The sequence below is a fragment of the Quercus lobata genome, chromosome 4, assembly GCF_001633185.2.
Source record: "Quercus lobata isolate SW786 chromosome 4, ValleyOak3.0 Primary Assembly, whole genome shotgun sequence".
Taxonomy (NCBI): domain Eukaryota; kingdom Viridiplantae; phylum Streptophyta; class Magnoliopsida; order Fagales; family Fagaceae; genus Quercus; species Quercus lobata.
This window is the reverse complement of record NC_044907.1, coordinates 1,753,802-1,776,683: the sequence shown is the minus strand read 5'-3', so window position 1 is coordinate 1,776,683 and position 22,882 is coordinate 1,753,802. Positions and strand designations below refer to the sequence as shown.

The window sequence follows — 22,882 nt, the reverse complement described above, 5'->3', positions numbered from 1 at the left end:
CAAATGGATAAATCATATAATTAAAATTTGTGACAATGGCTCGTAAGGACTAGAAAATCAATAGCATACCAATTTGTATATAGAATTCCAATTACTGTTTCAACTAAGAAATGGGCATTTTCAATCATGGATATAATCCAAACTAGATTTCACAATTAAAAATAAATGTTCCAAGGTACTTTTTGATTTTGTCCATTAGAGCAAAATTGTTGCAAAATTTAGTACAAATTTAAACATAGATGATTTTCAGAATTTAAAAGAACGTCGAATTCCATTTTGATATATCCTAAATGATTGAATTAAAATGTATTAAGAAATAGTTATTTTTGTATTTTTTTTTTTAATGTATTAATTCAGTTTTGAATTTTAATATTTTATATTCTTGGATGATCATTTTCTTTTTCACATCCCCCAGGCAAATTCCTCGCTCTCTGCTTGTGTCCCACTATGAATATAGAAAGATAAATAAGGTTTTCTAGTTACCTTGGAAATTCATTTTTTCATCCGTTGAACAAATTTCATTTACATTCTCAACTCAAGCATTCCCACGTTTCACATTCCTTGATATGTTTGATCAAACTTTGATGTGTGCATTTTTATCGGCTTCCACTTTAGCACGTATGCACATTGCATCTAAATTTGTTGGAAGATGCTAAAAGTCTAAAACAATAAAATTGATATTAGCAATGAATTCAGCTAAAGACCAGTAAGAATTTTTCACAATAATTTAAAAAAATATTGTAAAATAATTTGTGGTTATAGCGTTACTCAAATTTGTTTACCTGGAAGCTACCCCTACCTCGACTGAAGCATTTTTCCATACCATGAAAAAAGTAAGAGAAAAACAATTTGGCAATGAAGAGAGAGAAGAGGGGATACAAGAGAAAAAAAATTACAGTATAAGAAATAAATAGTTTATCAGACAACAAAGAAGAAAGGAGCAGAGAATAAGAAGAATGAGAAGAGGAGTACTACGACACTATAAATAAGCTAAGCTACAAGTCTACTTAGAAGTGCAGCTAAACGGCATGTAGTCTTGGTTGATATTTATCTCAGATTATGTCACACGTACTGTAACTAACTCTCGCACGTGTTGTAACTAACTCCATCAGCTTCTTCTCACTTTTCTGTTATTCTTTCAGTTATTTTCGTTGCTCTCTGTTTTGGGTATTTGATCTTAGAGATGTATATAAGCTTGATGTATGTACAGATTCATTATATACAAGATTTCAGAGAAAGTTTCTAATCTTTTCTCTCAATTTCTCTCTCTGTTCTTCCTGTGTGTTTTACACATTTGTTTCTTCCTTATTTCTATTCTGTTATATGGTATCAGAGCGAGAGCCTTCTTCAATGGCGTCGAATACTCAAGCTACTCAGGCTACTCAGATTTTCTCATCTCAACGAGAACTGACTCCGATGGAGGATCCACGAAGTCCATTTTTCTTGCATCATGGTGAAACACCAGGTGCGATTCTGGTTACTCAACCACTAACAGAGGATAATTATCCTATGTGGTCCAGAGCAATGAGAATGGCTTTGGATGCCAAGAGTAAGCTTGGATTCATTGATGGTACTGTTAATGCATCAATGGCGATCACACCGTTAGAGAAGCAAGCCTGGTCTAAATGCAATTCAATGATCTCCTCTTGGATCTTGAATTCCGTTTCTCCCAACCTCACTGCCAGTGTAATTTACAGAGACACTGCATTCGAAGTGTGGAATACTCTCAAGAAACGATTTTCTCAAGCAAATGGACCTAGGATCTCTCAACTTCAGAAACAAATCTCCACTATGATGCAAGGTGCTGCTACTGTCACTGGTTTCTTCACTGATCTTCAAGCTGCCTGGGATCAATTATTGAATTTCAGGCCTTCACCTTGTTGTTCATGTGGAAAGTGCACCTGTGGTGTGAATGATAGGATCACAACCTTTCAGCATCAAGATTCTCTCATGCAATTCTTGAACGGGTTGAATGATTCCTATTCTCAAGTGAAAACACAAATACTCATGATGGAGCCTAGTCCTTCCATTGATAAGGCATTTTCTCTGGTGATTCAAGAGGAAAGGCAAAGGTATTCAGGATTTTCTGCTGGTCCTTCTGTTGAATCAACTGCTCTTGCAGTCAAGAATCAAGGATTCAATCAAGGGATTCCATATCCAGGATACAACAAGAGTACTAAAGGAATTAATGCCAAAGGGAGGCCTGTGTGTAGTCACTGTGGCAAGCTTGGACATGTTGTAGAAAAATGCTACAAATTGGTAGGATATCCTCCAGGTTACAAGCAGAAGGGCAGAGTGGCCATGGCTAATCAGTTACAAGCAGAAGGGCAGAGTGGCCATGGCTAATCAGGTCTTGACTGAAGATGATCAAGGAATTTCCAACAATTCTGGCAATCAACAGGTCAATTCATTCCCTTTTACCTCAGAGCAATATCAGCAGTTAATTTCAATGCTCAGCTCTCATCATGCATCCACATCTGGTGCTGCCAATGATGCATTGCACTCAGCTAATTCTGCTCTTTCAGGTAATTCGTGTAATACTTGGTCAGATTGTGTTTCCTTAGACTTGCAACATTCAGTTTTTGCTGTTAATCCTGTCAATAAGAATGCCTATGGTACTGATGTTTGGATCCTTGATACCGGAGCCACAGATCACATAGTGCATTCCTTGTCTTTGTTTACACACATCACTAGCTCCATTTCCACATTTGTTCAATTACCTAATGGTGAAAGGGTCACAGTTACACATGTAGGTACAATTCAGGTTACTTCAACTTTAAAACTTGAAAATGTGTTGTGTGTTCCCTCTTTCACCTTCAACCTGATTTCTGTTAGCCAATTAACCAAAACACTTTCATGTTGTTTCATTTTTCTGTCAAATTTTTGCTTTATACAGGACCTTACTTGTTGGAAAACGATTGGAATGGGTGAATTACATGACAATCTGTATCTGCTGCACACTGCATCTTCTTCCAAGTCTGTTTCAGAAGATTCTTCAACTCTTGAGTCTGTTTTGCAATCTTTTGTCAATTCTGTATCTGGTTCAATATCCATTCCTAGAGTTAGCAAGTCTTATCTTTGGCACATGAGGTTAGGACATGCCTCTGATAATAAGTTTCAGGCCTTACACAGTCATATACCTGATGTACAAAGTTTTCATAGTAATAAAAATTGTGTTCTTTGTCCAATTGCAAAACAGAAGAGGCTTCCATTTCCCTTTCTTAATCATATTTCAAATGCTGCTTTTGATTTGATCCATTGTGATGTTTGGGGACCTTTTGCCAAGCTCACTCATGATGGATTCAAATTCTTTCTTACCATTGTGGATGATGCCACAAGATCCACTTGGATTTATCTTATGAAATCAAAGGCTGAGACTAGACCTTTGCTGATTTCTTTCTATAACATGATCAATACTCAATTTCATGCAAATATCAAGACCATTAGAACTGATAATGCCCCTGAATTTTTCTTAAAAGACTTTTATGCAAGCAAAGGTATCATTCACCAACATTCATGTGTTGCCACTCCACAACAAAATTCAGTTGTGGAGAGGAAACACCAGCACATTTTAAGCATTGCAAGGGCATTAAAATTTCAATCTAATGTTCCTATTTGCTATTGGGGTGACTGTGTATTGACTGCTGCTTATATAATCAATAGGTTACCCTCCAAACTTCTAAACCAGAAAACTCCATTCGAAAAACTCTATGGAAAGCCTCCTTCCTTTCTTCATTTAAAGGTATTTGGCTGTCTTTGTTTTGCCTCTACCTTATCCCACAATAGATCCAAATTTGATCCTAGATCATCCCCTCGTGTCTTCCTTGGTTACCCGTTTGGAGTTAAGGGTTACAAATTGCTTGATTTGACTGCCAAGAGGATTTTCATATCTAGAGATGTTCATTTCTTTGAGACTGTTTTTCCTTTCATTTCACAGCCACATTCTTATTCTCCAAACACTAATATCCCTTTATCTCACCTTTTTCCTTCAGTGGCTGAACCACCTACCTCTTTCTTTGATTGTGAAACCTCTGGCACTTCTTCTTATGTCCCACAGGTTCCTCTCACTGATGCTATTCCCAGTCTTGATGTTCCTCTAGCTCCTTTACCTACTGATATCTCAATTTCAGCTCCTGCAGATTCCCTTGTTCCCAATACTGCAACCTTACCTGTTGAAGATTCTGCAGAATTACATGTTACAAGTTCTGCAGATCCTTCACCTTCTCATTCTATCCAACCTATCATTCCTTCCACTCTTCCATCCTCTATTCCCTTACGAAAGTCATCCAGACTCTCCAAACCTCCTGCATACTTAACAGATTTTAAATGCAGCACAGTTGTTACTGATAATCCACCTTCCCTTTCTGCCAACAAGTCAGGTATCCTCTTTCTCTTGTCTCATTATCTTAATTCTTCAAAATTATCCTCCAATTATGCACATTTCTGCTCCCTCATCTCTGCCATACCTGAACCTACATCTTACCATGAGGCAATCAAAGATTCTAATTGGCAGGATGCTATGGCATCTGAAATTGCTGCTTTGGAGGCTAATCAAACCTGGTCCATTACACCTTTACCTCCTCATAAAAAGGCCATTGGATGCAAATGGGTCTATAGAGTAAAATACAATGCTGATGGCTCCTTGGACAGATACAAAGCCAGGCTTGTTGCCAAAGGTTTCACTCAACAAGCTGGCTTAGACTTCACTGATACTTTCTCACCTGTTGCTAAGCTCACTACTGTCAAAACTCTTCTTGCCATTTCTGCTGTGAGAGGTTGGCATTTGGTTCAACTTGATGTGAACAATGCTTTTCTTAATGGTGATCTCCATGAAGAAGTCTATATGCAGTTACCTCAAGGATTTCACAGCAAGGGGGAGAACCTAGTTTGCAAGCTTAACAAGTCTTTGTATGGTCTCAAGCAAGCATCAAGGCAGTGGTACTCCAAGTTCTCTTCAATCATTTTAAAATATGGTTTCAAGCAATCCAAATCAGATTACTCCTTGTTTACTAAGAAGTGCAATCAGACTTTCATAGCATTACTTGTTTATGTTGATGACATTCTAATTGCAAGTAATGATGTCCAAGCAGTTGAAGATCTTAAAACTTCTTTGAATCAGGAATTCAAGTTGAAAGACCTTGGTAATTTGAAATACTTTCTTGGTCTTGAGGTTGCTAGATCAGAGAAAGGAATTTCATTATGTCAAAGGAAGTATGCATTAGGTGTTCTCAAAGATGCTGGAATGACAGGTTGCAAACCCAGCAAAGTACCAATGGAACAAAACTTAAAGCTAAGCAAATTTCAAGGAGAATTGTTGACTGATCCGGGTGTTTATAGGAGATTAGTTGGAAGACTGCTTTATCTAACCATAACAAGACCAGATATTACCTATTCAGTTCATAAACTAAGCCAATTCATGGCTAAGCCTAGAAAGCCACATCTTGATGCAGCCTACAAGGTGTTGCAATACATTAAAGGATGCCCTGGCCAAGGCATTCTACTATCATCAAAATCAGATTTGCATTTGAAGGCTTACACGGATGCAGATTGGGCCTCTTGTGTAGATACCAAAAGGTCTACTACTGGGTTCTGTGTGTTTTTAGGAGACTCATTGATCTCATGGAAGTCTAAGAAACAATCCATTGTTTCTAGATCCTCAGCTGAAGCTGAATATAGGGCAATGGCCTTGAGTGTTTGTGAAATGACTTGGCTGTTGGCTTTGTTAAAGGATTTTGAAGTTGATCATCCACAACCGGGCATGCTTTTCTGTGATAACCAGGCAGCTATCTATATTGGTGAGAACCCTATCTTCCATGAACGTACAAAACACATAGAGGTAGACTGCCACTTGGTTAGAGACAAGGTACAAGAAAAGGTGATTCGTTTATTCTTCACTCCCACACATACACAGCTAGCAGATCTATTTACCAAGGCATTATGCAGTCAGCAGCTGAAGTTCTTAATTTCCAAGATGAATGTATTAAACATACATAATTCTGAGTTTCATCTTGAGGGGGAGTATCAGACAACAAAGAAGAAAGGAGCAGAGAATAAGAAGAATGAGAAGAGGAGTACTACGACACTATAAATAAGCTAAGCTACAAGTCTACTTAGAAGTGCAGCTAAACGGCATGTAGTCTTGGTTGATATTTATCTCAGATTATGTCACACGTACTGTAACTAACTCTCGCACGTGTTGTAACTAACTCCATCAGCTTCTTCTCACTTTTCTGTTATTCTTTCAGTTATTTTCGTTGCTCTCTGTTTTGGGTATTTGATCTTAGAGATGTATATAAGCTTGATGTATGTACAGATTCATTATATACAAGATTTCAGAGAAAGTTTCTAATCTTTTCTCTCAATTTCTCTCTCTGTTCTTCCTGTGTGTTTTACACATTTGTTTCTTCCTTATTTCTATTCTGTTATATAGTTAGATACTGACGTGGATTTTTTACCCCCACATGTTCTAATTGACTATTCTTGGTATGTTGCACCAAATATGCAATCATTGTTCTCTTGAGAAATTACGCTTTTTCAAGGTGGTACTTGATTGAATTAGCAAAGATTGTTGAGTGTATAGAAGAAACCATGTTGACAGTTTTGCCTATCTTCTACCATGTTGATCCCTCTCATGTATGGAACCAGATAGGCACACTTGCTGAAGCCTTTGAGAAGCACGAAAAAGATCCCAAGGTTAACAAAGAGGATGTGCAAGCATGGAATGCTGCCTTGAAAGAAGTGGGCAATATCTCCGGATGGCATTTAAATGATAGGTAACATTTATCTTTTGCAGAGTAATTATATATAAGCTTAAATTAGACTTTGGTTTGATTGAATAATTTTTACTTAGTTTGAGGCATGGTAGTCTATTACTGAATAACTCATGTATACTTCTTTTCGTAGTAGATTTCTCTCAAAACTCATTTTTTTTTTTTTTTTATCGACCCTATTAACAACAATTAGGTGTTAACAAAGCTATATATTGCCAGAAGGAAAACTTTGGGAACACCTTAATATATTATATATGATATGAATATACAGTCATCAAAATTAATATTTTGCTATCTTTATCTTCTTCTTTGTAGGCATGAATCAATAGCTATCCAAGAAATCCTCAGAAGGATATCAAGCGAATTGGATCTTATAGTCCAAAGTACTATTTCCAACAACTTTGTTGGAATAGAATCCCGTGTGAAGGAATTGTCGGATTTATATGTAGATGAAGCATCGGGTGGTGTTCGCTTTGTAGGGATTCATGAAATGGGTAAAACAACTCTTGAACAAGTAATTTCTAAAAGAATTTCTGGTAATTTTGAAGCCACCAGCTTCATTGCTAATGTCAGAGAAGAAACTAAAAATCAAAGTCTAATTTCTTTGCAAAAACAACTTCTTTCTATGATTCTCATGGACAGTACAATAAATATATGGAATGTTAGTGTGGGAATCAGTGTTATAGAGAGTAGACTATGCAATAAAAAGGTTCTTATTATTCTTGATAATGTGGATGAAATACAACAACTAGAAGCACTAGCAGGGAAATGTGATTGGTTTGGTCTTGGGAGTAGAATTATTGTAACAAGTAGAGATAGCCATTTGTTGCGAAAACATGGAGTGGATCATGTATAAGAAAATCTTTATACATCAAGAGAGATTTTCCCGACATCTGTTATTATACGTAACATCTTCTCAATATTAACTAACATGATCTATTCTTGTACCACATGAAATTCACTTATTCATAATAATCTAGATAAGTAGTAGAATAAAATGACTGTGGGCACAATTTATGAGTTCAACAATCTTTATATTATTTTGGAATGTTTATTACTATGAATAAGTGAATTTCATGTGATACAGCAATTGATCTTGTTAGTTTATCTAACATAGTAATTTCTGCATATATATTCAATGGTGCAGCTTTTATTGAGAAGATGTTACGTACAATACCAAATGTGGGGAAAATCTTTCTCTTGATTAAGGCAAATGATAAAGAAGCTGCCATCCACAGACTGAAAACTGAAGTACGTTATAATATAAAGATTTTCCTTTTGTTTTTGTTGTGTGGGTTCATAGTCGACAGAATGAATAATAATGCTATGTAAAGATGCATGTTACTTTTTTGTTTCTTTGTATTTTAAGCAAAAAGAACTTCTGAATTTACGTTCATAGTCTCAGAGATTCTATTATTGTGATTAGATTTTTGACTCGGAACTTTTCAAGTGGTTGGAACAAATGCATGGGGAATCCTTTGAGGCTTTCATGATGAGGAAGCTGGTCCCAGTACCTGGGGATGTTTGTGAACCCAATCTGGGGATGGATCCTGATACAGCTAATGAAATAGCAAAAGAAGTTCATGTGATCATATATTCAGCTAGCAATACAAATTTTGATGAAAGGTCTTTATTTAAAACAAGGTTGTTTTAGCCTTTTTTTTGTATTCTTGGTCTGAAAATGAATCTTAAATATTATATATATGTGTGTGTGTGTGTGTGTGTGTGTGTGTGTGTGTGTGTGTGTGTGTGTAGGTATGATGTTGCTCTCAACACAAACACAAGAGGACCTTCTCAGCTTTTAGGTTTTGCAAAGAAGTGCAAGAAACTTGGCCTTTTCTTGCATGTACCAACCGGTATGCAAATAAGTTGTTATAAAGCTTAATGGGAGAGAGACAAGGATTAATTATGGATAAACCTTTCCATATGGGACAGACAATAGTAGGGGAAAGTGTCACCTCAGAAACCTAACCAATATCTATCCCAGTGCTGGATATTATAGCTGAAATAGAGTTGGCTTCAGATTTGAAGTTATCTGTGCATGAAAATGAAGTTTCTTAAAAGATGAAAGAATTGGGTCTGCAAATGTAACGAACTGTGCTTTAATGTTCAATTAGAAATTAAACACTAATCAAACGAAACCAAGATCTAAGAAAGTCAACCTTTGTAGTTTCATATATACTTTTTTGAGGACCAAATTATATATAAGAAAAAATATTGTCTATCTAATAAAGACAAAAAGTTTCAAGTTGCAAGATACGTATACTTCAACGAATCACCCTTAAATCAATAAGGGGCTACTTGAACATCTTAATAAAATTCTAAATGCCTAGTGGGGTATGACCTCTAAACCATAAACAAAGAAATTGAAAATTATAACAAAATGAAAAATTATCATAAATAACAAATTTAACTAATCAAAAGTTTAAAGGATGAAATTTTCCCAAAAAGCGGCGTAAGTTAGGACAAAAGGCAATGAGCTTCAATTCTCATGAGTCATGACAATTCCCTTCACGTCACAAAAAGTCATGTGATTCCATATATTGCTGACCCGAAAGATTTCTATTAGGGTTTTTTTTTTTTTTTTTTTTTTTTTTTTTTTTTTTAAATCTTACTGTTTGATTTATGAAGATTTCTCTATTTAAGGAAAGTCAGTGCTATTCGCATCACTATTAATTATTTAAACAAGAGTAAAAATTAACATCCTTTTAAGCTTAATTGCAAGTTTTTCATTGCTCATGCTCACTTGATCAACATAACTATAACAGAGCAAAAATCTTTGGATGGCAAAAGACTTATGTGTTCACCAAGGCCATGGGAGAGATGCTAATAAATAGCATGAGAGGAGATGTTCCCGTAGTCATCATCCGCCCAAGTGTGATTGAGAGCTCTATCAAAGAGCCTTTCCCAGGATGGATACAAGGAAACATGTACTTTTTTTAACATTCACAGTAATATATTCTCTTTGAAGCTAGCTAGAATAATTCGTTACTTGTTAAATTTCAGACTATTTCTTATTTGCTAAAACTTTTAGGATAACTATTTCTTATTTCATGTTTTTTTAATTATACATAAACAACATAGAATGCTGGATCCATTGATCTTATCCTATGGTAAAGGCCAGCTCTCAGGATTTCTTGTAGACCCAAAAGCAATTTGTTCTCCCTAAAAATTAATTTTTATTCGGTCCAATTTGGTCTACTTCAGTCCATTCGGTCCCATTTTTTTCTAATTAGGTCTACTTTGGTCCAATTTGTTCCACTTGGTCCAATTCGATCAATTTTAGTCCCCCTTCAGGCCATTTTAGTTGGACCTTAAATTGATTTTTTTTTTTTTTTTTTTCAAGTTTAGCTCCAAAATGAATTTTTATTTCTTAATTTTTAGATTGAAAAGTATGAAATTTTATTATATTTAGGCTATATTCTTTAGTTTTAGTTAAAAAATACAAATAAAATACTAATATACACATTAGAAATTAGCAATAGAGCCTTAAAAATGATAAATATTCAAAAGTCTTATTCGGTCCACATTGATTATATTCGATCCTATTTGGTCCTATTTGGTCTATTTAGTCAAATTCAGTCCATTCCATCTTATTTAGTCTACGTCGGTCCTATTCAGTCCATTCTGTCTACTTTGGTTTTATTTGGTCCTATTCAGTCCATTCTATTCACTTTGGTCCTATTTCGTCCGTTTTGTCCACTTTGGCCTTATTCAGTCCATTCTATCTACTTTTGTTATATTTGGTCCTATTCGGCCCACTTTGATCCACTTCACTCCTAGTCGGGCCATTTAGTCCACTTTGGTTCTATTCGGTCCATTTTGTCCGCTTTGGTTGTATTCGGTCCATTCTATCCACTTTAGTCCTATTCAGTCTACATGGGTCCTATTCAGTCTATATCAGTCTTGTCTGTCCACTTCGGTCCTATTTCGTCCATTCGTTGTTATTCGGTCCATTCAATCCTATTCGGTCCACGTCATTCCTATTCAATCCATTTGGTCCACTTGTTCCTTTTCGTCCACTTCGATCTATTTTGATGCACTTACATAATAGATAAAAACATGTTTGGGTTGAAAACACCTAATCTAAATCCAAATTTATTAAATATATATATATATATCTCAAACTTGTAATATCTAAATTAAATTTTAAGCATAGCATCTATTATTTTTATGCTTTTGTTAAGCCACATTAATGTAACATTTTAGTTCACTTCAGTATGGTTAAATTTAGGTGAAAGTCTTTCTAAATATACAAATTTAATCTTTAGGACAATTATTCATTTGTTTTAACATCGTTATTTTTAAATGAATTGCATGAGGTTGGTTATACATTTAAGGAATGTGTGTGTGTGTGTAATATTTATATAAATAAATTATTTGAATTATTCCTTACCTTAAAAGAGATTGTCATGACAATCAAAACTCATATCAAACTTATACAAAATATGTATAATTTATACTTTAAATTTTATTGTAAAGAGAGAATCTGTTTGAGATGAGGAACTAATTAAAAAATACAACATTAAAACGTAAGAACCCCAAATAGGGTTTTAAAAATTACAACGATTTATCAATATAAAGTAGGGTTGCAAGAAAGAATAAAAAATCAAGAGAGAGAATAATCACTTTTTCAAGAGAAAATGTGAGAGAGAATAATAAGAAATTTATAGAAAATAATACGAGAAGAAAAAAATGTAAAAATAAAAAATATAGTAATAAACACCAAATTGTCCAAGTCATGTTATGTAATAAAATAACATTATATTCTTATATACTATCTTTATAATACAATAGGATAACATCTATGAAATCAAAGAAAAAAAAATTTTAGAAGAAAATCAAAGAAAATAAAAAGATAACAACTTTAAAACACAAAACTTAATCACATCAACCCAAAGTAGAGTTCCAATTAATACAAAAATTCATCAACCTAAAGTAGAGATGCCAGAAAAATATAAAAAATTCCACCGAAAATGAGAGAGAGAGAGAGAGAGAGAGAGAGAGAGAGAGAGAGAAATAACATTTGTGTGTGAAAAAATCTATGAATAGAATGGAAAAGAGAATTGTAAATTTATAGTAAGAGGTGAGGAATAAGAAAAACAAAAAAAAATAAAGGAAGATAAAGGGATAAGGAAAAAGTGATATCAAGATAAATAGTAGTCGGGATATGAAAAGGTAAAAAGTATGGAAATTTTAAAAGTATAACAATAAACTGGGAAATTAATAAGAAAAAAGATAAATAAAAATGAGAGAGAGAATGTTGAAAATAGGTGGATAATATAACAGTTGATGTGGCTCAACAGGCATATACCAACATTAAATGCCACCCTTCAGTTTTTAAGCATAAAATAGATTTATCAAGTTATAAAAATATATATATATATATATATATAAATTAAAAAACAAAAAAAAAATAATGAAATTCTTTTCCCATTTAAAAAAAAAAAAAAAAATTGTCCACTGGAATGTAGAAGTCCTTGTAAATAAGACATACAAAGTCTAACGGGCTTCTGTTTTGTACTTTGATGGGCCAATTCTAATGTCCACCCAACAATATAGGCTCATATAATATTTAATTTAATGAAACTATATAAATAGGAATTACGGATTGATTCGGTATCATATGGGACCAAAAAAAAAAAATATCATCGATCGTTAAATCACAATGAATTCCAGGAGATTTCTCATTATGGCTACGTGTGTGTTACGCTCTAGATCAGTTTTTATTAACATCGTTGAATACATTTTGACAAACTCTAATTTTTATCCTACATGTGAAAAAAAGTATCACGTAAAAGGGGCATTACATAAGCCGACTTTATGTAAGTTTTCCAACATATAAACATTGTGTCAGTGCCTGAGTGAGTCTGAATAAAGATATTATTAGAAGAAAAGGCTTTGAGAGTTAGAGAGTATAAATTAATATTTCAATTGCTAAATACTTCACAATATTTTCATTCAGAGATACTCGGGTTTACGGGTTTATATTCTATTACGTATTCCCACAATTTTCTCTCAAAATTAAACCCTATTCAAGGTATGTTCTTTTTTTCTTTCAAGAACCCTATTCAGTATTCAAGTTAGTTTATTTTATTCTGGATTTTTAGGATTTAGTGTGTTTTTAATATGTATGACAAAATATAACTTTGACTTGGTGTGTGTTTAGATTGTTACGTTGGAAAAACAAGCATGGTTCTGAACTTTGATTTGAATGAATTACCTGTGGACGAGAACATGGTTTTTGATGAGTATGAATTACTTGGCTATGAGAATGTGGTTTTTGATATGATTGGATTACCTCTAGAAGACGAAGAGGACGTAGCTTCTAATACCACATCCTCTGAGCTATACTTTTTGGTATTTATGCTATGTTATTGTCATCTTTTTTTGGCTTAATTTTTTCAAGGACTTTGATTGTTTGAACCAATATTTATCTGATTTTTTGTCTTTATAGATTGGTGACAGTTTTAGTACTAACAGTGAGTTACTTGGCCCCAAAGAAACCTATGATGTTTTGCCTGCAATTCCTATGGATGAGGATGTGGCTTTGAAACATGAGGAACTCAAGGTGTATATATATATTCAATTTTTTTTTTTCTTTTTGTTGTTAATTTGATATATTTTGAATCAATTTTGTGAATTATATGTTTTGATGTAGAGTGGAAACAATACTGAGACTCGTGTTGCAAAAGAAGATAATAAAAGTGACCAAGGTAATTAGTAATTTCATATTTTATTTTTTTTATTTTTTATTTTTTAAAATTTAGTATTAGATGTCCAAGTAGTTGGAGTTAAAATTTTTGCCTAATGTATTGATTACCCAATACTTCTCTCATATAATATATGTATCATACAACTGAACGAAACTTACATGTTATGATATATAGGACTCACGTACTTTGAGAGAGATGTGTTATGTATGTATAAGCAGATGCATAAAATAATTATATTTTGTTTTTAAATAATAAAATTTTATTGTGTATTCTAATCAGTATTTGTTGAAACATTTTTGTGTCTTTCGTATTGCTAACTGCGTACATATTTCCTTTTTTGTTTACATATATGACGATAGTGAGTATGGCTGTAGATGGAGGCAAGGTCTTATCTAATGTGAAGCTGTCAGCTCAATTGCTTGAAGGGAATAAGGAAAAAGTTTTACGGTCTAATAAAGTTGTGAAATTAGTGAAGATGTGGAACCATTCAAAAGGGAGGATCACATGGGAAGGGGAGGAGGATATGAAAAAACATTACCCTCTGTTGTTCCAAAACAAGAAAATGTAATATATGTTTTAAGTTTAATTTCGTTTGAAAGAGAGATGAATCTGATTGTTCATAGTAGAATAATTGTTTCATAGCTTATAATAATTGCGTTCAGTTCTTCTTCAATCTAATGCTTTGTACTTTAATTGCTCAACCCTATGTCAAACTGAATTTAAAAGTGCTCATGCATGCATGCTTTTGGTTATAATTTGCTTAATGCACTTGAGGAATTTTTCGGATAATCAATACTTGTGGGAGGAGGAACTCCATATTTTAAACTTCTTTCCCTTGAAATCTGTGGTAAGGGCAACAATAAAAGTTTAGGGAAGTTTTAATCCAAAGAGATAAATATTAACACTCAACAGCTCACTTGAAATAGAAAAATAACCTCACTATGAAACAAAAGTGGTTCAAAAGAAGAAGAAAGAACCAAAAATCTAGAGGACAGACCAAATGATACGCAAGGCTTGTCTTTTTCACATTCTTTTGGGCCCTCCCTACAAATCTCGCAGAGCATAGGGTTTGGTATAAACAATCCTAAAATAAGCTAAAATAGCTTCAACCACCACATTGAACTAGCATCCAGCTGCTGCAGGATTCTCAGCAGCTTAAGCAGGGTTATAAGAAGTGAATCAAAGCATTCTGCAAATTACATCTGATTCTCCTCTACTTGGAGCTGCCTCAAACTGCCATTGATATAACAAGACCCAGTTTATTTTCCGGCATAAACTACATAATCTAGGCTATCCCCAAACAGAAGGTGAGGAAACTGTGATCTTACCTAATTTATCAAATAAAATGAGGCCACAAAAGTTAGCATAAGCAAGCACCTCCGCCGTATATAACGGAGATTGAATCAGAGTATAATCAATGGTAATACATTATGTTATTCACCATTTCATTCACCAAGCAATGGGCATCACTTGGCTCACTCGGGGCATATCAAGAATTGCCAATGTGCTACAGCGGAGGGGAGTTAGCACCATCAATTTGAACCTCATTTGCTTTATTGATACCAAGGTAGTACCAATCTATATAAACACAGTCAATCTTCACTATCAATAGGTATCATTATTTCCAAACAAAAAAAAATAGGTATCATTATTTGATAACAACACCTAACAAAGCATTTTTTTCCTTTAGGAGAGAGAGTATCATTCATATATGTATAAGTTCAATGAATAGACTGTTCATTAATAAATATAAAATCTTGATTATACACGTGATAATGTCCTATAAGCCAAAAAAGGGTATTGAAAAAAAAAAAAAAAACTTCATATTCACAAATCCCCTCATGTAGTTCTTCGAGTAAGGACTCAGATTCCTCTAGGTGTATACATAATAGGTATGGGCCAGAATAGGATCGCCGGTACAGCTTATGGTCCTCTGACAACCAGAACCGAGGAGCATTCCTCCGTATCTTCTCGGCCTCCAGTTTTCCTTCTGGTAACGTATCGTCTTTAAGGAAGCTCATTATAGGATCCATCCAGCTGGGACTCTTTCTAATCTGATGGATCCGAGCTGTGTCTCTTCCGATTGAACTTGTCTGGTATAAATCCTCAACAAGAATCATTCGTGACAGATCATGTGCAGAGGACGTGGCAAGAGTGGCCAGCAAATCCGCATGTGTGTTCCCACTTCTAGAAACATGCGTCAGGTTAAAGGATTCAAAGTTTGACTGTAGGCGTTTAACTCGACTGAGATACTCTTGCATTCTAGCATCTCTAGCTTCTAACTCACCCATCACTTGGCCAACGACTAATTTGGAGTCCGAGAACACTTCTATTGCCTTTCTGCCCAATTTTTGAACCATCATCATTCCTTGAAGTAAGGCCTCATACTCGGCTTCGTTGTTCGTAGCCGAGAACCCCAGTCTTATCGATTTTTCAATGGTAATATTTTCGGGCGATATCAAAACTAGCCCGATCCTAGATCCTTTTTGGTTAGCCGCGCCATCCACATAGACCTTCCAGCGCGAGGTTTCTTGAGCCGAGATTGCACCAACCGATTTTCCATCCATGTTTTCCTTTGGTATTATTGTTTCCACAGAAGGCTCAGCGAATTTTGCGACTAGATCCGCGAGGACTTGACCCTTTACAGAGGACCTAGGCATGTATTTAATGTCAAAAGCACCCAAGAGTGCGCTCCACATGGCGATTCTTCCCGTGTAATCGGCGCTTCGTAGCACCGATCGAAAGGGAAGCTAGGTTAGAACAATGACCGTGTGTGCCTGAAAGTAATGAGGGAGTTTTCGCGTGGCATGCACCACCCCCAGAATTGCTTTCTCCAATGGTAAGTAGCGCACTTCAGCCTCATGTAATGATTTACTTACGTAGTACACTGGTTGCTGTATTCCATTGTCATCCTGTATCAGTACTAGGCTTACAGCATGAAGGGCTACCGCTATATATGCGAATAGTACCTCGTCCGCCTCAGGGCTAGACATGATGGGCAGTCGCGACAAGTATTCTTTGAGTTACTGGAAAGCCAGGACACAATCCTTCGGTCACTCAAACCCTTTCCACTTATTTATCAAGAGGTAGAAAGGTCGACATCGGTCTGCAGATCGTGATATGAACCAGTTCAAGGCTGCGATCATGCCAGTGAGCTTCTGCACTTCTTTTGGATTCCGAGTAGCCTGTAGGCTATTAATCGCTTTGATTTGATCTAGGCTTGCCTCTATTCCTCTGTGGGTTACCATATAACCTAGAAATTTCCCAGATCTGACCCCAAATGAACACTTGGAAGCATTGAGCCACAACTTGTGCTCCCTTAAGATGCCAAAGATGATCTCCAGGTCTTTCACGTTCTCGGACACCATTTTGCTTTTTACAACCATATCGTCTATGTAGACTTCAATAACTTTGCCTAGTTGTGGTTCGAACATTCTGGTCATCATTCTTTGGTAAGTTGATCCTGCGTTCTTCAGTCCGAAAGGCATTACCTTATAGTGATAGTTTTTGATGGGTGTCATGAACGCCATTTTCTCCTGATCCTCTGGTGCCAGTGGTATCTGATGATAGCCCTGGAAGGCGTCCAGGAAGCTCATTCGAGGGTGGCCTACAATCGCATCCACTAATCGATCAATTCGAGGTAAGGGGAATGGGTCTCGAACATTCTTTCTTACCACCACCGTATTTGCCAGCCATTCAGGGTAAAAAACTTCTTTGATAGCTCTTGCCTTTTTCAGCTTCGTCACTTCGTCTCTAACGGCACTGACATGTTCCTTTGAAAAGCGTCGGGGTGGCTGTTTTTTTAGAATAGAAGATGGATTAACATTCAAGTAGTGACAAATGAGACTAGGGTCAACCCTCAGGGCATCGTAAGCGTCCCATGCAAATATGTCAACGTTTTTCCTCAGAAATTCGACAAGTTCCTCTTTTTCTTGAGGAAGTAACTCTGAGCCGACTTGGAAAAATCTCTCAGGATCATTTTCAACGGTAAACTTTTCCAAACTTTCACACCTTATTTCCTCGGCTAAACCACTGTTTAGCCCTATCGAGGTGGTTGATTGCTATAAGTTTTCAGAAACCGAGGACTCAGCATTGGACTGGCGTGAGATGGCAGCCACCATACATTGCCTAGCCATGGCCTGATCTCCACGAATCTCTTCCACTCGGCCTCCGGATGGGTATTTTACCTTTTGATGAAGTGGAGAAGATATGGCCTCCAGGGCATGGATCCATGGCCTGGCTATTATCACTGTGTAGGGCGAGTAAGCATCAACTACAATAAAGTCTACGTCTATCACCTCTGACCCGGTTTGTATGGGTAATCTGATCTACCCTTTTGGTACAACGGTCTTCCCTTCGAAGCTGATAAGGGGAGAGTCATAAGCCGTCAAATCCTCCGACCTTAAGTTCAGTCCCTTGTATAGATCAGGGTACATTAACTCTACTGCGCTACCCGGGTCTACCAGTACCCTCCTCACATCGAAACCTCCGATTCTCAACGTAACCACTAAGTCGACGTTTTTCCTCAGAAATTCGACAAGTTCCTCTTTTTCTTGAGGAAGTAACTCTGAGCCGACTTGGAAAAATCTCTCAGGATCATTTTCAACGGTAAACTTTTCCAAACTTTCACACCTTATTTCCTCGGCTAAACCACTGTTTAGCCCTATCGAGGTGGTTGATTGCTATAAGTTTTCAGAAACCGAGGACTCAGCATTGGACTGGCGTGAGATGGCAGCCACCATTCATTGCCTAGCCATGTCCTGATCTCCACGAATCTCTTCCACTCGGCCTTCGGATGGGTATTTTACCTTTTGATGAAGTGGAGAAGATATGGCCTCCAGGGCATGGATCCATGGCCTGGCTATTATCACTGTGTAGGGCGAGTAAGCATCAACCACAATAAAGTCTACGTCTATCACCTCTGACCCGGTTTGTATGGGTAATCTGATCTACCCTTTTGGTACAACGGTCTTCCCTTCGAAGCTGATAAGGGGAGAGTCATAAGCCGTCAAATCCTCCGACCTTAAGTTCAGCCCCTTGTATAGATCAGGGTACATTAACTCTACTGCGCTGCCCGGGTCTACCAGTACCCTCCTCACATCGAAACCTCCGATTCTCAACGTAACCACTAAGGCATCGTCGTGAGGTTGGATAGTTCCCCTTTTATCCTCGTCCGAGAATCCCAATATTAAAGAGCTTCCCTTTTTAGACCTTTTAGATTCTCTTTCCTTGTCTTCGGCGGAGAGCCAAGCCATAGACAGCACCCTGGAAGGAAATGACCCGGTTCTTCTTGGAGCGGCGAGGATGACGTGTATCGTCCCCGTGGGAGGTCTTAATGATACATCTTTTCGAGGCTCTTGCATTACCTGGCCCACATGACCACTTGAGGGGTGTAAAAGGTGACGTAACTTTCCTTCTCGGACCAGCTGATCTAAATGATTCCATAGATTCCTGCAATCCTCAGTGGTATGCACATGGTCTTGATGATAGTGACAATATAGGTTTTGGTTGCATTTCGAAGGGTCTCCAGCCATTTTTCCTGGCCACCAGAAGAAGGGTTCGTTCTTCACTTTCTCCAGAACTTACTGTACTAACTCTCTAAACACGACATTAACCGTTTGCATGTTGCTTTGTCTAACCTGTCTCGAAAAATCTCTCCTCGGCTGGTTAGGGTTATATCACTCCAACCTGAAATCATTCCCTTTCGGAGGAATGGTCTTCTCCTTTCCTTTTCCTTGTAACTGATCTTGTTCCACCCTTTTGTACTTGTCAATCCTATCCATCAACTGATGAACGTTGGCAATGGGTTTACCAGTGAGAGACTTCCTTAAGCCATGCTCGGTGGAGAGACCGCTTTTGAATGTGCTGATAGCGACATCATCGTGGTTCTCATCCAACTAGTTATACATCTCCTAATACCTATCCAAGTATGCCTTTAGGGTCTCTTCCTCGTGCATGGACAAGGATAATAACGAACTTAGAGGTCGTGGGACTCTGCTATTTGTAATAAAGCGAGAACAAAAAGTCTGAGTGAGCTGCTTATAGGAGCCTATGGAATTTGTCTTTGGGCCGTTGAACTATCTCATCGCCATTGGCCCAAGCTGGACAGGAAAACTTTGCACATCAGAGCCTCATTTTGGGAGTAGATGGCCATTCTTTGGTTAAACTAGCTCACGTGCTCTATCGGGTCTGCTCGGCCATTGTAGATGGCAAACGTCGGTTGATTAAAGCGTCGGGGTAATTTAGCCCCTTCAATCCTGTGCGCGAAGGGTGATCTGGAGATCTGATCCAATGCCTTGTTCATGGCGTCATTACCCAATCCCTTGCTAGATGGGCTCTCATACCTTCGTGCAGGGCGAGATTCCTTCTCGTAAGAGAAGATCTCACTCGGGGATGTTCTCGACCTCTGTCGATAACTCACGTCCTCCTCATTAGAGGATGCATCTGAGCTGGAGGGAGAGTGCTTTCGCTGTGCATGTCGTAACTTTCTTTTCAGGTCATCTATCTCTCGCTGCATGGCCTGATGGTTGTTTCACCTTTGAGATACGTGACTACCTATTTGGGTATGACTTTGGCTCGTCTGGGCAGTATGTACGCTTCCCTTATGATCCCTTCTGTTGCCTGGGTTGGAAGGATTATTTTGCCGCTGAGATTCAATAGGTTTTGTCTACTGAGGGTTAGTTTGGTGGGGATTCTCCTGGTGTGGACTTGGTCCTGCCATGCTCAACCGTTATGCTTGCTGACATTTAAGTTCTTCCCACAAATGGTGCCAATTGTAGGGGCACAATTTAGTGGCCCAATCCTTGTCGGTTAAGTCTTGACCCAAAAAGTCCAACACAATGAATTTTATTGTAGAATATGGGCTAAAGAACTTGGTTTCAATTAGAATGAAAATGCCACCGTGAAGAGAGGTCCCTCACAAATGATAAGGTTAAAAACTTGATTAATGGACACAGATCAATGCAGTAAGACTTCTCTACAGTATTTTCTCCTCTCTTTTTTCTCTCCTTTCTCTTGGGAGACTTTTACATATTATATAGGCACTCTCCAATCATCTGGGCTTTACACTTGTTGATCATCCAAACCCCTACTTGAGCACCTGTCCCATCAGACATCCCTATTAATTCTTTGTGAGTTGCAATAGCCAAGGTAACATTGTTCAGGGGTCTTCTCTTCATTAATGCAGCCAGGAGAGTAGTTGTAATGCATTTAATGTGGTGGTGGCAGCCTTTGCTAAGATATTTCGGGTTTCCTTCCTTTTTACGTATTTGGAAGATGGGCTATAGTGGTTTGGATGCACTTTTGATCCGGATTTTGCAGTATCCGAGGAGAAATTACTCCTCGGACATATTCTCTTTGTCCTAGTGGGCCTGAATAAGGATTGTTTGGGCCACGATGTCTCCTCGGACGGGTTACGTCCTCGGACGGGCCTAGGGCCCAACCAGCCTATTATTTTGGGCCGGTCCCCACACTTTACATGGCTAATAGATTGTACATTTTTAAAGTTTACGTGGCTGATAAAATATTTTAATTGATATTTAAAAATGCCATGTCAATCGCATAAAAATCCATGTAAAAGAAAAAAAAATTGAATTACTAATTTTTAAGAAAAAAAAATCAACTTAACAATTTCATTTTTCTTTCAATTTCTCATACGTAATAGCATGATAGAGAGAGAGAGAGAGAGAGATTTAGAAAAATGAAATCTGAAATGAAAGAGGAGTATTTATACTAGGGTTTTTTAATTTTTTTTAATAGTATATATGTATACGGGTCAGGTTTAGACCAGGTATGCATAAAACCCAGACCTGACCTGAACCCGCTTCAGGTTTGATTTTTAAAACCCAAACTCGACCCTATTGTTTAGTGAGTCAGGTTGGGTCGGGTTAGGTACACGTGGGTCAGGTCATATTTGCCATCCCTAGCATTCACCATCAATTATAATTTTTGATGTAGTAAATAATGGCATGTTTGGTTGTGTTGTTTAAACAGCAATTTTTGTTGTTTAAACAACACAACATGTATTTTCACAATACTTTTTCACTCACACATATTTCTATAACACTTAAACAACATTACTAAACGGGCCCTAAATGTTTAGTCTTAACCATTGGTATTACAAGCACTTGATCACAACAATCGATAATTCTTGAAACCAACATTTGAGTTAAAGTAAGCAACTTTTAATTGACTCGTTGATTAGATCCTTCAGTACCATTCCAAAACAAAGTTGTGGTTGTAAACAAAAGCAACGTTGGACCTTTTGTCTTTCTAGGATTGTTGATGAGTTTAGTTTCATTGGATTAACTTATTTTTCTTAAAAATAAAGATATTAAGTAAATAAATTGAAAAATAAACTCAGCACACAGCACAATAACTACTCCCATATACTTCATAGACAACAATATATAATTTTTTTTTTTTTAATTTTAAATTAACTCATGCACTCTTATACAAACGAGATCAAACTTGCAATTAAGCAATAGCTATCGACAAGGGTGTAATGTCTTATAGTTCGATTGGTAGATATTTATTGGTATTATCAACAAAAATATGTAAAGTTTAAATTCCCACTTCCCCAACCAAAAAAAAACACAAGGGTGGAATGTTGTTGGGTTATTAGCGTATTGGCAAGTTAATTTGTTAATTTTATTTGTGATTTAATATCTATGAAATTTCCATTAAAAAGTTGTATAAATTGTTGTAAGATTTTGTTCTTCCATTACTATTCTTTTAGAATTATATATTTTTGTTCCGAAAGACAAAAGAGGGAGAATGATATATATAAGCAAGCCAAATTTAGTGCACATATTCATCTGATTTAATTTGCTAAACTCGTGTATTATTAGTACACAAATTGATATCAAAACTGTGTTAACATGTGAAAATTGAGATTGATAGTTACAAAAAACAATTTTCAATCTCAACTATTGATTCAAAAAAATTAAGAAAAATTTAAAAAATGTAAAAAGTGAAAGTTAAAAAAAGTGAAAAGTTAAAAAATTTTGTGAGCAAAAATGGTGAATGGAACCAGTGCAATAACTAATATTTTACCGGATCCTAACCCTGAAAACTTCCGAGTGGATTATTATTATTATTATTTATTTATTTATTTTTTTTTGATAAGGGCTGAGTGGATTATCTTGGTTCTACCAAAACTAAAGTGTGGAAAACTCAGCTGCAAAGTCTTTGAACAAAAACACTCAAGCCCATTAAGAGATGTTTTGGACTAGGCTTTTGTCCTTCCTGAATCAACCCAACTGGGAACCACTGCGTTAACCCAAAAAGGCTTTAAAGATACTACTACGGGTCTGTTTGTATTCGCGTTTGCTGCGCTGCGTTGCGTTTTCTACTTTTTTTTTTTTTTCTTTCTTTTTTTTTTTTTTTTTTTTTTTT

At 36.5% G+C, this 22,882-nt stretch overlaps 1 pseudogene; it reads left to right on the top strand.

Annotated features, from left to right (window-relative positions):
- Positions 1-7,404: 7,404 nt before the first annotated feature.
- LOC115983300 lies at positions 7,405-14,054 on the top strand (annotated as a pseudogene).
- The last annotated feature ends 8,828 nt before the right edge of the window (positions 14,055-22,882 follow it).